Genomic DNA, 14,964 nt, shown 5'->3' on the forward strand with positions numbered 1-14,964 from the left:
TCAATTTAATTCGATGACATAATTAATAGGTTTTTCTCTCGGTATTGTCACTAAAGGTATTTGCGCCGCTCAACACCTGCTCGTAATCAATCAAACCTGTCACCACTTTAACAATGCCCGAGTATAGCGAGCCTGGGAATTCCTTTAAAGGAGTACTGACCTTTTTTCGCGCCAAAACACCAACCAGTCAGCGCCATTTTGAATAATTTCGCGACAGCCAATAAGCGCGCAGTATCCGCGTCGCGTGGTAACCACGTGGTTCCCGCGCCGCGCCGCGCCAGCCAATCAGCGTGCAGTATCCGCGTCGCGTAGTTAACGCGCCAATCAGCGCGCGCCACTCAGCGGGGGTCAATGACCCCGAGGGGAGGAAAATGCCGACCCCCCCGCGCCACCTGCCGGAAGGGGGAAGGAAGCGGGGACTTCCGGTGCCGACCCCCACGTGTACCTCTACATTGAAAAACCCTGATGATGGTAGCTTCTCCTACTGACGTGCGCAACCTTTTCCGTACCTCAAATATTTTTTTATTGAATCATGTCATTAAGTTAGCCCCCCCACTTGTTTTCGTGTTTAACTTTCAAATGAAAGCAGCGCAAACAAAACTAATGGCGGCGCATAAGAGCGCACGTTATGCGCAATTGATTCCATAAGTTAGATATTTAATATTCCGCTATTTTGGTTATATGAAGAACTATGTCGGCACAAACAAAACTAATGGTGGCGCATAAGAGCGCCTGACGTGCGCTACCTTTTCCGTACCTCAAATATTTTTTTTATTGAATTATGACATTAAGTTAGCCCCCTCACTTGTTTTCGTGTTTAACTTTCGAATGAATGCAGCGCATAGTAAACTGATGGTGGCACATAAGAGCGCATGTTGTGCGCAATCGATTGCTATTACGTGTTCGTCGATACATTAAACTGCCCCCCCCCCATTTTATTTTTAACTTTTTGAAAGAACCATAGCGGCACACGGGTAAAAAATGGTGGCGCATAGGAGCGCAGTAAGAGCGCAATCGATTCCACTTATTGGATTTCTTCTATGATAGGGTGGGGGGGGGCAACTTAATTGACCCAATTATTTTTAGCGTTTCTCCAATTCCACCCGTTGGGGCCCCCGGTATGCTCCTCCACTTTAATAAAATCAAATAATACTGCAATCTCATTGGTTCTTAAAAATAACGTTTTTCGACGTGATTAACTCTGCTGCGAGGACGCAAAAAATAAGACCGCCTCCTTTGTCCCCTCCCACCCCCTTAGCGTGACGGGGTTAGGGCCTCAACGTGTCCATCGATAGTCTCGATATATTCATTCTCCCGGAGTATAAATAAATACATTCTTGACCCAATCTTATTATTTTTGAAACATATATTGTTTAAGAATTTAAAAACTAAAGCATATTTACTAGCTGTATGAACTCTTAGAATATATACGACAAGTCATTGATATGGAGTAGAGGGATATTGGTTGATTTTTTCTTGTTTTTGCTGATAGAAGAGAATGGTACCTTTGTTTTAGTTGAAGGTCGCACTCATAATTGTTTAAACACTAGTTGAAATACCTTTTTGTATTATTTCTTATGTAGTGCCCAATAACATCATAATGGTTTCGTATAGTATTTGTTCAAAAGTGTTTTTGCGTAAACCTAAACCTTAAATCATGTTCTTGAAGTACACCAGGAAAAAAAGCTCTCTTGTGACGGTTACGGGAATTTGTTTGCGCGTCATTGTCGTTTCAAGTGACATTACTATCTTCATGAAAATAGTGTCGAAGCGGTAGGCTAACCTCAACATGAACCTATTCGTTGAATACGAGCAACCAGTCCACGATATTTTTCAGGAAAATAACACTGCAGTCAAAAGAAAAGCAAAAAGATGCTCAGTTATTAATTTCGTCCATGAAGGAGGGATTTAATAAATACTTGTCCGACCATTTGGTATTTTATTATATCTCGAGCTACATCCTTTTCAACTTAAAAAAATAATAGTCTTTCAGTAAATGTCTTTGGGTCGAAATTAACATAATATTTCCAAGACACATAAGTGACTGTAAAGTGAGTGAAGATCGACAGGTCCCTTTTCAAGCCGAGAGTTACAATATTGTAACTCTCGGCTTGAAAAGGGACCGCGGTCCGAAAGCCCGCCAATGTAAATATACAAAAAAATTTTAACCATGAAGTATCTTGGCTTTTAAATACTGTTGTTTTTATTTTAAATTCTAACGCCATGGTTTCTCAAACATTTAAAATTAATGATGGTTACATTTGCTCCGATGTTCTTTCACAAGAGGATCCGCCAGTTAAAGGTCATTGCCATTATTCAGGTAACTCGCTTTGTTTTCCTTTTAGGCGGTACTATTAAAAAATATTTGACCTTTAAATTTTGTCTTCAGGAGGTTTTCAGGTAATAGCACATAATTCTTGCAATCTGAAACTACGAGTTTGGAATTTTACGTCAGTCGTTATGCATAATTTTAATTTATCACGGTTTGTAATTTTTGTATTTACTTTTATTTAAATTAAATGTGCATAATCGTTCGCTTATTATATATTTTAAAACCGTGTATATTTATATTTATGATGCCCATCTTATTATGAAGAGACTCGGTTTACAGAAGTATGAAGTAATTAATTGCATTCCCTCTACTACTGACACTTATAACAGTTTAGTCTTCGACGACTTCGATTCCTTGATTCCATTCGATTTATGCCGGAATCTCTCGAAATTCTCATATCCAATATAAAGAAGGGTGGTGCCGCTGAATTTTCCATTCGTAATTCGATTAACCCACCCAATAAAGTTACGCATTTACTATAGAAATTAACTTACCCGTTATGACTACATGGACAGCGTGGAAAACTTTTTTTAACTCTCTGTAGGGCGAGCATTTGCTAAAACAATCTTTTGAGAATGTGATTAGAGTATGGGAAGCTTTTCAAATAAAAAATTCGGTAATATTTTATTGAAATGTATAATGGCAATCGTAATTGTTATATATATATTTTAAATCTATAGTGGAATTGCACAATTAGTATGTCCAGGCGGACTTGCCGATATCTTGGAAGCCAATATGTTACGCATTCCGTAACCTCTTTTAAAGGCAACACCGTGATACACGAGAATCAGCCGTAACCGGCCTGATTCAAAAAGTAAGTTTCGTAATCATTTACGATGGGATTGTACTGCGGTCGTCTCAGGATGTTTGTCACGCATAGAGATATAGTTAAGGTTACGTCACTTAATACGCGTAAGTATAACACTTTAGGATAATATTTTAATACAACTATTTTTTTCTTGGACCATGTTGGCTTAAATTGAACGGGGTTTCCCAAGTCGTCCATTATATTTATTTCGATTATTTAAAGGTTTGAGCCTGCGACTGATAAATAGCGTGGTTAAGTTATAAAAGTGGCAGTTGTTTCTCCGTCTTTTCCTTTAATGCGGGATCGATTAATCAATTGCCCAGTGTTACAAGCTAGGCTCCTTTTTGATAATGTTTAATATTATGAAGTATTTTTAATGTTATTATTCTATTACAATAATATAACACAATTATGATTAGTGAATATTTTATACTTTTTCTTACGTTCCATATCAATTTAATACAGAATTTAAGCCAACGCTGAAAACCGTGTAATGGAATCTTATAGGTCTGTAGACGTAGCTTTATTAAGTAGAAACTACAATCCAACAAGGTATCTTTACAGGATTTCTAACGGAAACACAACCTGTCTATTGTGTTTCCTAAGAATAAATATTAGAACCGTTTAAAACCATGGTTTACCGTTCGAATAGCAGAAGTAAATGAACCGAAGTTATCGATATAGCGCTCAGAATCGGAGGGCGTTTTCCTCATGAAAATGTTGAGAAAATCGAGTCAAATAAAAGCTAATTTCCATCCCCGTCTTTTGACTCGATAAATTACGCTTGTGAATTGTGGGTATAGCTATTTCTATGTATAAATACTGGTTTCATAAAAACAAAGAGGTTTTTTTGCGGCCTAAGAGCGTGCAAAATTTCCATTTCAAGGCCAAAATGTAACTTCATGAGGAAAACGCCTCCAACATGGGGATTATAGCAGTCTGATAAATCGGTTCATTTACATTTGATAATAGTAATTTTTAATGTTAAATCATTACGTGCATTATACATATAATTTTTATTTTCAAATCCCCTTATGAAAACAACAGACCTATAAAGTGTTCTTTACCACATTTAATTGCACTAATACTAAATAATTTAATAATTGACATTATGCTAAGTTCCTAAAATTATTTCAAATTTTAAGCACATTTGATATTGTTTCTATTTAGTTAATTTCTGCCAATTCAATTTTCATATCATTTTAAAAAACGAAGCTTTTAATCTAGCTTTGTTTGGGTTATGGATATTTTTGTTTTTGAAATTCCTTTTTAATCATCATTTTGTAAAAATGACACCAGCAACATATATTACAATACAGAGTTAATCCCGATTGATATTCGTTTGGTGCTAATTATTGCCAAAAATTAAAGCTATTAAAAACTTATTTCAAGTTAATTATTTAACTAATTATTAAAGATTGCAAAACTTATCTACTGACGAATGCTTAATAACTTAAATAAATGGTTTTCAAATGATACTATTGTGGTCAATCACTGTCCAATTACGGATTTCGGAGTTTCAAGTTGAGTTTCAATCAAGCTTTAAATGCCAATTGAAAGAGACAAATAAGCACGTTAACCACGTTTAATCTCAATTTTTATCTTTTTTTTAACTTAAAGTTAGGACGTTTATTGAGAACGGATCTTTTCAAAGAAAAAATCAACATTTTAATACAAGTGAATTAAATTGTACAGCTATAAAACCGTTAAGGTAATTTAATCAAATAGTCCTCTAGCGAGCAGCCTGGGGGGAAAGTGTTTCTCTAGGAACGAAAAATCCATTAAAAAAATGACGACATCCAACATCTGAGCAACCAACCAAATGAGCAACGAAAGAGCGGCTGAATTAAGTAAGGAAAATAAAATAGATTACTCAAAGGAGAAAAGAAAAAACAACCAAGAGTATCGACAGACCAACCGAGTGGCGAAAATCTGTAGATTATCCAAACAGTGATAGTCATACCAATGTAACTTGGCGATAACTATCTTAGGTGTCTTAAAAGCAAACAATATGGGTTTTTGATGAAAAATATATATATTAAGCAACTTAAAATATTTGGTTATTTTAGTATTTAAAAAAGTTTAAAGGTCTTAAAATAATAATATTCTTAACGACTAAAATGTGAAATAACTTAGCATGGCAAACCTCAACTAGAGTATTGTCTGATTAAATATTCACCTTTATTCACCCATTATTTTTACAATCGGAAAAAAGTAATACCAGCATGGCGGCCATAGCCAAAGGTACGGCGTGGCGTCATGATGCCAAGTCCCTATTCAATGCGTTGATATCAATCTAAGCGATTTTCAAATTCGCAAATTTATCGTTACGTGATAATATTTTAACAAATTTTGAGTGTGTGAAGTTTAATGGACATTAAAAATTGTTTATTGAGCATTATGTGTGAGCTGACCTTTGACCTAATGTGTAATTCTAAGCACTCACAAACAATAGTCTGCATTTGCGCTGTAAATATAGACTATGCGTTACCGCATTATAGCTATGTAAATTAACTTCAGTTGTTGCAAAGACAACATTTCTTGGGGCTGTTTCTAATGTTTACGCTTTTTTCCGTCAAAACATTGGCATTATGCGACGGTTTCTTTTTCTACATTCTTACTTTCCACTGTTAAAGAGTTTGACTATGATGTTTCCATGATCTAGTAGGATACATTTAGTCCAAGAGCCCATGACAAAATAAGCATGTGATAAGCTACACGATCTGTCAAGGTATTTTTTAATTAGGTTAGTGATTTGTAACAAAGAACTGTTTGTCTTAAGCTTGGTTTCCACCAGCGCGCGTCAAAAAGCGACCCTCAGCTTTGAAACTTGAGTATGTTCTTACGCGCGACAAAAAATTAATATTATAACGCGCTCTTACGCGCGTTGGTGGAAACCAAGCTTTACGGTTCAAAGTGGGGGCTTTCCGGAAACGCGAACCACGTGATGTCACATCCGGTGACCTTGAAAATTGATATGACCTGATATTGATATCATTTGATTGGTTTCAAAGTGCTCTTACCAAATATCGCTAAAATAACCTTCAAATCTCAACCAAGAAGCGTATAATATTAAAAAACTAATTTCGAGCCCCTCCCAAATTTACATGTATAAGACAAAATTACTTTTTTAGTCTTATACGCCGTTTGGTTCAGATTTTAAGGTTAATTTAGCGATATTTAGTAAGAGCACGTTGAGACCAATCGAATGATACCAATATCAGGTCATATCAAATTTTCAAGGTCACCGGAAGTGACGTCACGTTGTTCGTATTTCGGGAAAGCCCCCACTTTGTCCCGTAAGACAAACAGTTCTTTGTTACAAATCACTAACCTAATTAAAAAATACCTTGACCCATCGTTTAGCTTATCACATGCTTATTTTGTCATGGGCTCTTGGACTTATTGTTCACCAATTTCAGCAACGTACGTAAACCAAAAAATTTATAATGTTATTAAAATACGAAATATCTATTGTTGGGTCAGCGAATTATTAGTCTTATTAGTCAACTAGTAGTTTTCGAAATTTCTTTCTTTGACTGACACATTTCATAGAAATATTCTACTTTCTTTGACTGACCATTTCATAGAAATATTCTACTTTCTTTGACTGACTATTTCATAGAAATATTTTACTTTCTTTGACTGACCATTTCATAGAAATATTCTACTTTCTTTGACTGACCATTTCATAGAAATATTCTACTTTCTTTGACTGACCATTTCATAGAAATATTCTACTTTCTTTGACTGACCATTTCAAAGATATATTCTACTTTCTTTGACTGACCATTTCATAGAAATATTCTACTTTCTTTGACTGACCATTTCATAGAAATATTCTACTTTCTTTGACTGACCATTTCATAGAAATATTCTACTTTCTTTGACTGACCATTTCAAAGAAATATTCTACTTTCTTTGACTGACCATTTCATAGAAATATTCTACTTTCTTTGACTGAACATTTCATAGAAATATTCTACTTTCTTTGACTGACCATTTCATAGAAATATGCTACTTTCTTTGACTGGCCATTTCATAGTAATATTCTACTTTCTTTGACTGACCATTTCATAGAAATATTCTACTTTCTTTGACTGACCATTTCATAGAAATATTCTACTTTCTTTGACTGACACATTTCATAGAAATATTCTACTTTCTTTGACTGACCATTTCATAGAAATTTTCTACTTTCTTTGACTGACCATTTCATAGAAATATTCTACTTTCTTTGACTGACCATTTCATAGAAATATTCTACTTTCTTTGACTGACACATTTCATAGAAATATTCTACTTTCTTTGACAGACCATTTCATAGAAATATTCTACTTTCTTTGACTGACCATTTTATAGAAATATTCTACTTTCTTTGACTGACCATTTCATAGAAATATTCTACTTTCTTTGACTGACCATTTCAAAGAAATATTCTACTTTCTTTGACTGACCATTTCATAGAAATATTCTACTTTCTTTGACTGACCATTTCATAGAAATATTCTACTTTCTTTGACTGACCATTTCATAGAAATTTTCTACTTTCTTTGACTGACCATTTCATAGAAATATTCTACTTTCTTTGACTGACCATTTCAAAGAAATATTCTACTTTCTTTGACTGACCATTTCATAGAAATATTCTACTTTCTTTGACTGAACATTTCATAGAAATATTCTACTTTCTTTGACTGACCATTTCATAGAAATATTCTACTTTCTTTGACTGGCCATTTCATAGTAATATTCTACTTTCTTTGACTGACCATTTCATAGAAATATTCTACTTTCTTTGACTGACCATTTCATAGAAATATTCTACTTTCTTTGACTGACACATTTCATAGAAATATTCTACTTTCTTTGACTGACCATTTCATAGAAATTTTCTACTTTCTTTGACTGACCATTTCATAGAAATATTCTACTTTCTTTGACTGACCATTTCATAGAAATATTCTACTTTCTTTGACTGACCATTTCATAGAAATATTCTACTTTCTTTGACTGACCATTTCATAGAAATATTCTACTTTCTTTGACTGACCATTTCATAGAAATATTCTACTTTCTTTAACTGGCCATTTCATAGAAATATTCTACTTTCTTTGACTGACCATTTCATAGAAATATTCTACTTTCTTTGACTGACCATTTCATAGAAATATTCTACTTTCTTTGACTGACCATTTCATAGAAATATTCTACTTTCTTTGACTGACCATTTCATAGAAATATTCTACTTTCTCTGACTGACACATTTCATAGAAATATTCTACTTTCTTTGACTGACCATTTCAAAACCACCGAACAAAGTATAACTAATGTTATTCGTTCTCAACTTTCTAATTCACAAATTTGATCTGGCACCTATAGTGGTGCAAAAATTGTATTTTGAAAATTGGGAAAATATTTTCAGTGATCGATGAGTTTTCAGATAACAGTGTCCCCCGGCAGGAATAACGAAACATTATAAATTTCATTACTCTAGCGATTAAAGTTTTTGAAACAAATTTAGTTTTAGAGCACAAGGTAACACCCTGTATATAGAATTTTAGATAGTAGATAGGGTCAGTGGAAATCTTGTTAATTTATTCAAGCGCGTCACTTAAAGGGGAACGGCCAAGCTTTCCCAAATATGGCCTTATTTCCGTATCAAAAGATTAACAAGACGTTCAATAGACTAACACGTACCTTTTTTTGTCTTGAAAAAATAGCTTTTGGCCCAAAAGGTTGAAACGAAAAATAACGCCAGGTGTTTGCGTTTGAATTTTCTCCGCCATCTTAGGGGCTGCCGCCAGCGCCCCTAACCCCGTATGAGCGATTTGCGAACTATCCTAACTTTTAAAGTCGCGCAATTTAGGCTTAGGTCTCTTATAACTGGAACACGCCGCGCGTGCAAAACGAATTATTTGCGTCTTCAGCAGCGCGCGCTTTTACGTTGTTTTTCTGTCTCACCGACTTCTCACCAGGTGACGCGGCGGACGCGCGCTTTTCAATTTCCCGAATTTTTTGTTTTATTAAAAATTAACCACTCAATATTTTTTGATGCGGTTTTCGCCATAAATTTTAGTTTTTAATGGGCTATCTAACTGGTTAAAGCTTGACCGTTCGCCTTTAATAGTGGACGAGAATTACAGAATTTATAATTAAATTTACAATATAGTCGACGGGCCGACAAAACAAAGGCCAAAAAGGATATTTCACGATTAGGATAATTGAAACTCAAATATTTTCGGAAAGCATCGGTATCCTAAATTTTGAATTTACATTTGTAATTATTATTTAGAGAGGTGGGAGTTGTTGTTCTATTTGAAAAGTAGGTATGAAGTATATTTTAGTGGCAGTGACGTAGCCATGCATGGCACAAGGAGCTCGTGCCTTTCTCGTAATGTATTGAATTTCTTAACTATGCCTTTAACAGAAAAAATGCGTTTAGATGAATCTTGTCTTAGATTTTTGGTACTCTTCCTTAAAAACAATTGTGTAAACTGTATATAGTTTGTTTAATTTCATCAGCCGAGGCATTATTTTTTAAGCTTTTTACACGATTTGGAAAAATAGGTTTTTTATGGTATGTGGTAAATATTAATTTTAGTGACTAGGTTGTAAGGGAAACACATTAAACTGTAATAAAATTTGTATCAGGTTGAAATTTTGATAAATTTGATTTAGTTTGAAACTTATGCAGTTATATGTGCTTCATTCTACTATCTTTATGCCAAAGATGGCATTTAAAGTTATAGAGCGCTTAACGCATGGCCGAAGTGAACAGTAACGGAGATTTCAATAGTGTTTGTTCTTGGCGTTTTAAATTGAGCAACGTATTTTACTACAATTGTTTATGCTCTTAATAATAAACAGTTTCGAGACATTTAAAATGAGATAGTTTTAGACAAATGTTACATTTCGATAAATGACGTTCTGGATCCTGAGTTCTACAATTCAATTGAAGAAAACGATGTTTATTTCTGAAATGCAAATATACTCACTATGTTAATTGGAATGATCTCAAGGGACGAATACAAAATTGTTTCACATTTGAATACCTCGTCTCCAATCACTGATGACAACTTTGCTATTTTGTATTCATTTGCTGTTTCTAATGGCATTTGAAACTGTTCAAAACCATTTCACTACTGACTTTCTTTCAGTTGAAAAGTCAACCAGCTATTGCCGCCGTTGTCATACAATTATCAGTTATTGTGAAAGTGATTTTAAAACTGTTCTTCCGTGTTAATACAATCATCCTGCAGTCATATGTTTCTGCCTTTTAAATATGAGAGGTTTTATGTTTGGCTAGACCTTTTTAAAACAAACGAAATGTAAATAATTCCATTAAATTCCGTGTGAATATTCCATTTATAATATTGCTATATTTATCAAAATAAAATAGCTTTGGAAATTTTGAAAATATTTTTTTCTGTAAGTTGATGCGAAAAATCTACAACACCTACTATTAAACAACCATAATAGTAATAGTTTATTCAAATTGGGTTGTTAACAATTGCGCTGCGAAACAAAATATGTAAGGTGAACCAACGGTGAGCGAAAAATCTGGTAAAGAAAGAAAAAAATTATCAAAAAGAACCATTTTAGCTCTCTTATAGTCTTAGTTACTCGAAGGTGTTACTCAATTTTGATTTAAATAATCATAAAAAGTTAAAAACACCCAACTTTTAAATGAATATTTATTGGTGGTTTATTGCTTATAATAATTAAATTCTTTTGGATAATATTTGATTTAATTTACAATTCGGCTTTCGAAAAAAGTGAAATCTAAAAGAGATTAATGGCACTATTTAGATGTTTGTTTTTTCAAGTTAAGTAAAGTGGGTTTTCTGTAAAACCAAAAAAACGAGAAATAATTTTTTGGCCAAATCATTACAATCGCGCATGTTATCCATTTAGTAGATTTTCCCAAGGGAATTAAGTGCATATTAAGTTACATAGCTAGTAACATTGACAAATCGAATTTGAAGCTTATTTCTTTAAAGTGCTTAATAATATAGAGGCAGTTTCTAAGTTTTAAATATAAAATGTTTCAGGAAATGGGTTGCGTTTCACCATATTAAGAATATGTTTTTTATATGAGAATGTTGAGACGATTTTTAGCTTTGCATTTACGAAGATTAAGCTCCTTCCGCTTAAAAAATCAGCTTTGTATATCATTGATTTCCCAAAAATGACGTTTTCTAGACCCAATTACCAGATTCCGATGACCACTTTAGTTCTGGGGTAAATTTCAACCAAAGGCTCGAATTAGTCATTCTTCTTAAATTTAAATAAATAGACTCTTGTCAATATTAAATATTTAAATAATTTGACTTCTAGAAAAACCCGTTTTTCGTTATTAGAGGAAAAAGAAAAATGCCAAAATCTAAAAGTCCTTGTTGTGGTTTATCCAGAAACATATAAATATCCTTTTATTTATGATTAATATTGGATAATATATAAAAGGTGTAAATGGTTAGTAGAGGCGTACCTACATATGAGAAATTTCCAGCAGCGTTTCTGTTTTGCCATTTGAAAGTCGTTTATTTTAGCTACGATTATTAATTGGAATGAAAGACAACTAAGCAATGCGTTCGTATCACTGAAGACTTCTATGAAATACTAAAACTTTGTTATTTTGAACATTTAAAAAAACTCAAAATACGTAAAATATAAAGAATATCTTAAGGCAACAAATAGTACTATGAATAATATTTGTTTTCAATAAAGTCCTTTGTAGTTTTTAAAATATATTTATAACAACTGAAACATTTATCTTTAATTCTTTAATATGGTTTGCTTGAGTATACGCTTCAGGTTTAAATCAACTGTAAAATTTATTTGAAATTAGAAAAGTAATTTTAAGTTTGTAGTGATAATGATATGAAGCTATATAGATATCTCGACATCGTTGACAGTTTTTTTATGATTTGTTTAACATCTATGTCTCTTACAAAAGGCATTATCTTAAAGAACAAAGAATGATACCTAAAAATATCTCTTTAATAGTAGGACAATTTAACAGATAGATTTTTACTGTGCATGTACCTTTTTTCTAATTATGAAAATATAAAAAGATAATTGTATTTGACAGTTATTTGCAAGCTATCATTTTTTGTGCCAGAGTGTATTTTGCCACCAAGACAGATATTAGTTATATGTAAACAGATTTGTTTATTCGGTCTGGGTCCGATGGCCCGAAGACCAACCGATCGAATGGGAGTCCAACGGACCGAAGTCCATCCAATCGAAGGAAAGCACTAACCGACCGAAAATTAAAAAAATCATTTTTTATGAGTTAATTGCAAAAGGTTTCAACGGACCGAAATATATATTTTTAAAAAGCTGAAAAAAAAATCACTTTCGTGGACTAAGTATACACTTTAAAAAAAACTACTTTTAAAAAGTATATATTGAGGAGCTCAGACCACCTTGAAAAGGCAAAAAATATACACCTCACAAGAAATTGAACGCGCGCGCGTTTTTGTTTTTCGCTCGAAGGCCTTTCCTTTCGAATAGTAATTAAGAATAGTAATTTAATGCAATATAAGTTTGCTTTGGGCCCATTCGACCGAAATCCAATTTGTTGGAAAACGATTTAACATTGAGTTCCAATCGATCGAAAATACCCCAATTGTGCGGTTTACAGCCCAATTTTTTTTAGTACATCGAATTAAGGTTTTTTTTATAGATATATACAGGGTCTTTTTTTTTGCTCGGAGAAGTGTTTTTTTTCAAAAACTATTTATAGTACCGATTTCAAATTTGGAAGGTCAATTCTCTATACCGGGGGACATCAGTTTGAGAAATTTGAGCGTTTTCGGTAATGTTTTTCACCAATTTTGAAAACTTATTTTTCGACCACTAGGTGCGAGATAAAATATTTCTATTATAAAGTTGTAAGCCGTCATCGAAAACCCTTAAAAATTGTTCACTCGACGAAAAACAACTTATTTATCAGTGAAAATTCGAGCTTGAAAAATTTACAAGTTGGTGAAGCCAAATTACGATTGTTTGAAACGATAATTGGAAAGGGAACAAGTCTAATACAAACGTAGTAGAGTTTTCACACTTGAAAAAATGTACACGTTTGGTTTTTAAATGCAGATATTTTATTCACATAAATTTTTACAAAACATTTTCAATAATATCACCATTGGCTGCAACACAGGTTTGTGCGCGGACAATTAAGTTCTCAAACGCTTTCTCTACCATTTCTGGTGTGACGTCTCGGCAAGCACTGATTATTCGTCTAATGAGTTCCCCCTAGTTTCAATGGGCGTGGCGTATACCTTTGCTTTAACGAATCCCCAGAGAAAATAATCCAGCGGTGTTAGGTCAGGTGACCTTGCTGGCCAATGCACTGGACCATTTCTCCCTATCCACCTTTCAGGAAACTCGTTGTTGAGGTGCTCAGTTACTTGCCGGGAAAAATGCGGAGGGGCGCCATATTGCTGAAACCACAACTGACGTCTTTCAGCCAATGGAAGGTCGTCGATTGCGTCACTCAGTTCGTTCTGTAGAAAATGTAAATACCTTTGGCCGTAGAGGTTCGTCGGCAGGAAAAAGGGACCAATCAAACGGTTTCCAACAAGTCCAACCCAAACATTGACCCGTTCAAATTGAACCTGGTGATGATATTCAAAACCCCAATGTGGGTTGATGTCAGACCAAAGATGGCTGTTTTGATGATTAAAGGGCCCATCTCTAGAAAATGACGCTTCGTCGGAGAACAAAACATGGCGCAAAAATTGTCTATCTTCTTGGACAGCATTTAGTAACCAGTTGCTAAATTCATAACGTCTTTGATGGTCTCCGTCAATTAGTCCTTGGTGGAGCGTAGCTCTGTATGGGTGATAGCGATTCTTACGAAGAATTTTCCACACGATTTGCAGAACAACCCAAATCAGCAGCGGCGTTAGCGCAACTGTGACGAGGATATGCCACAAAGTACGCGAGTACATTGTTCTCGAAGTCTAAATCCGGTTGACCCAATCCGCGAAACCTAGGTTGCAAGTTACCAAATTGATTGAAATCGTGAATTGCTCGTCTTACTGTATTTACAGATGGTGCTCCATTTGGATGTCTTTCTGCGAAGATTTCAGTCACTCTTCTAAGGTTTTGCGCTGCTTCTCCATAGTAAATGGCAACTATCTCGGTACGCTCAGCTACTGAATAACGAGGAATTGTTCGAAATATTACCAAACACTGATAATAATCTCCCAAAGTTTTCCTTTAAATACCCAATGCATGTTTAGGATTGACCTATAGCCTCGTGTTTTTTAAATCCGGTCGTTTTTTTAACCAAAGTTTCAACTGGATTAGGTAATTCGGTTTCAATTATCGTTTCAAACAATCGTAATTTGGCATCACCAACTTGTAAATTTTTCAAGCTCGAATTTTCACTGATAAATAAATTGTTTTTCGTCGAGTGAACAATTTTTAAGGGTTTTCGATGACGGCCTACAACTTTATAATAGAAATTTTTTATCTCGCACCTAGTGGTCGAAAAATAATTTTTCAAAATTGGTGAAAAACATTACCGAAAACGCTCAAATTTCTCAAACTGATGTCCCCCGGTATAGAGAATTGACCTTCCAAATTTGAAATCGGTACTATAAATAGTTTTTGAAAAAAAACACTTTTCCGAGCAAAAAAAAGACCCTGTATAAGTCACGGACGTATCCAACGGTGCCTACGCGCCTTCGGCGCGCGTATATAACCTAACCTTTGCGCGCTCCGCGCGCTTACCTAACGTAACCTAACCTAACCTAATCCGAACTAATCTAATCTTAAACGTTTTTCGCGTACCCTGCTATATCTC

This window comes from Leiobunum rupestre, chromosome 3 (assembly GCF_980474605.1).
Source record: "Leiobunum rupestre chromosome 3, qqLeiRupe1.1.hap1, whole genome shotgun sequence".
Taxonomy (NCBI): Eukaryota; Metazoa; Arthropoda; class Arachnida; order Opiliones; family Sclerosomatidae; genus Leiobunum; species Leiobunum rupestre.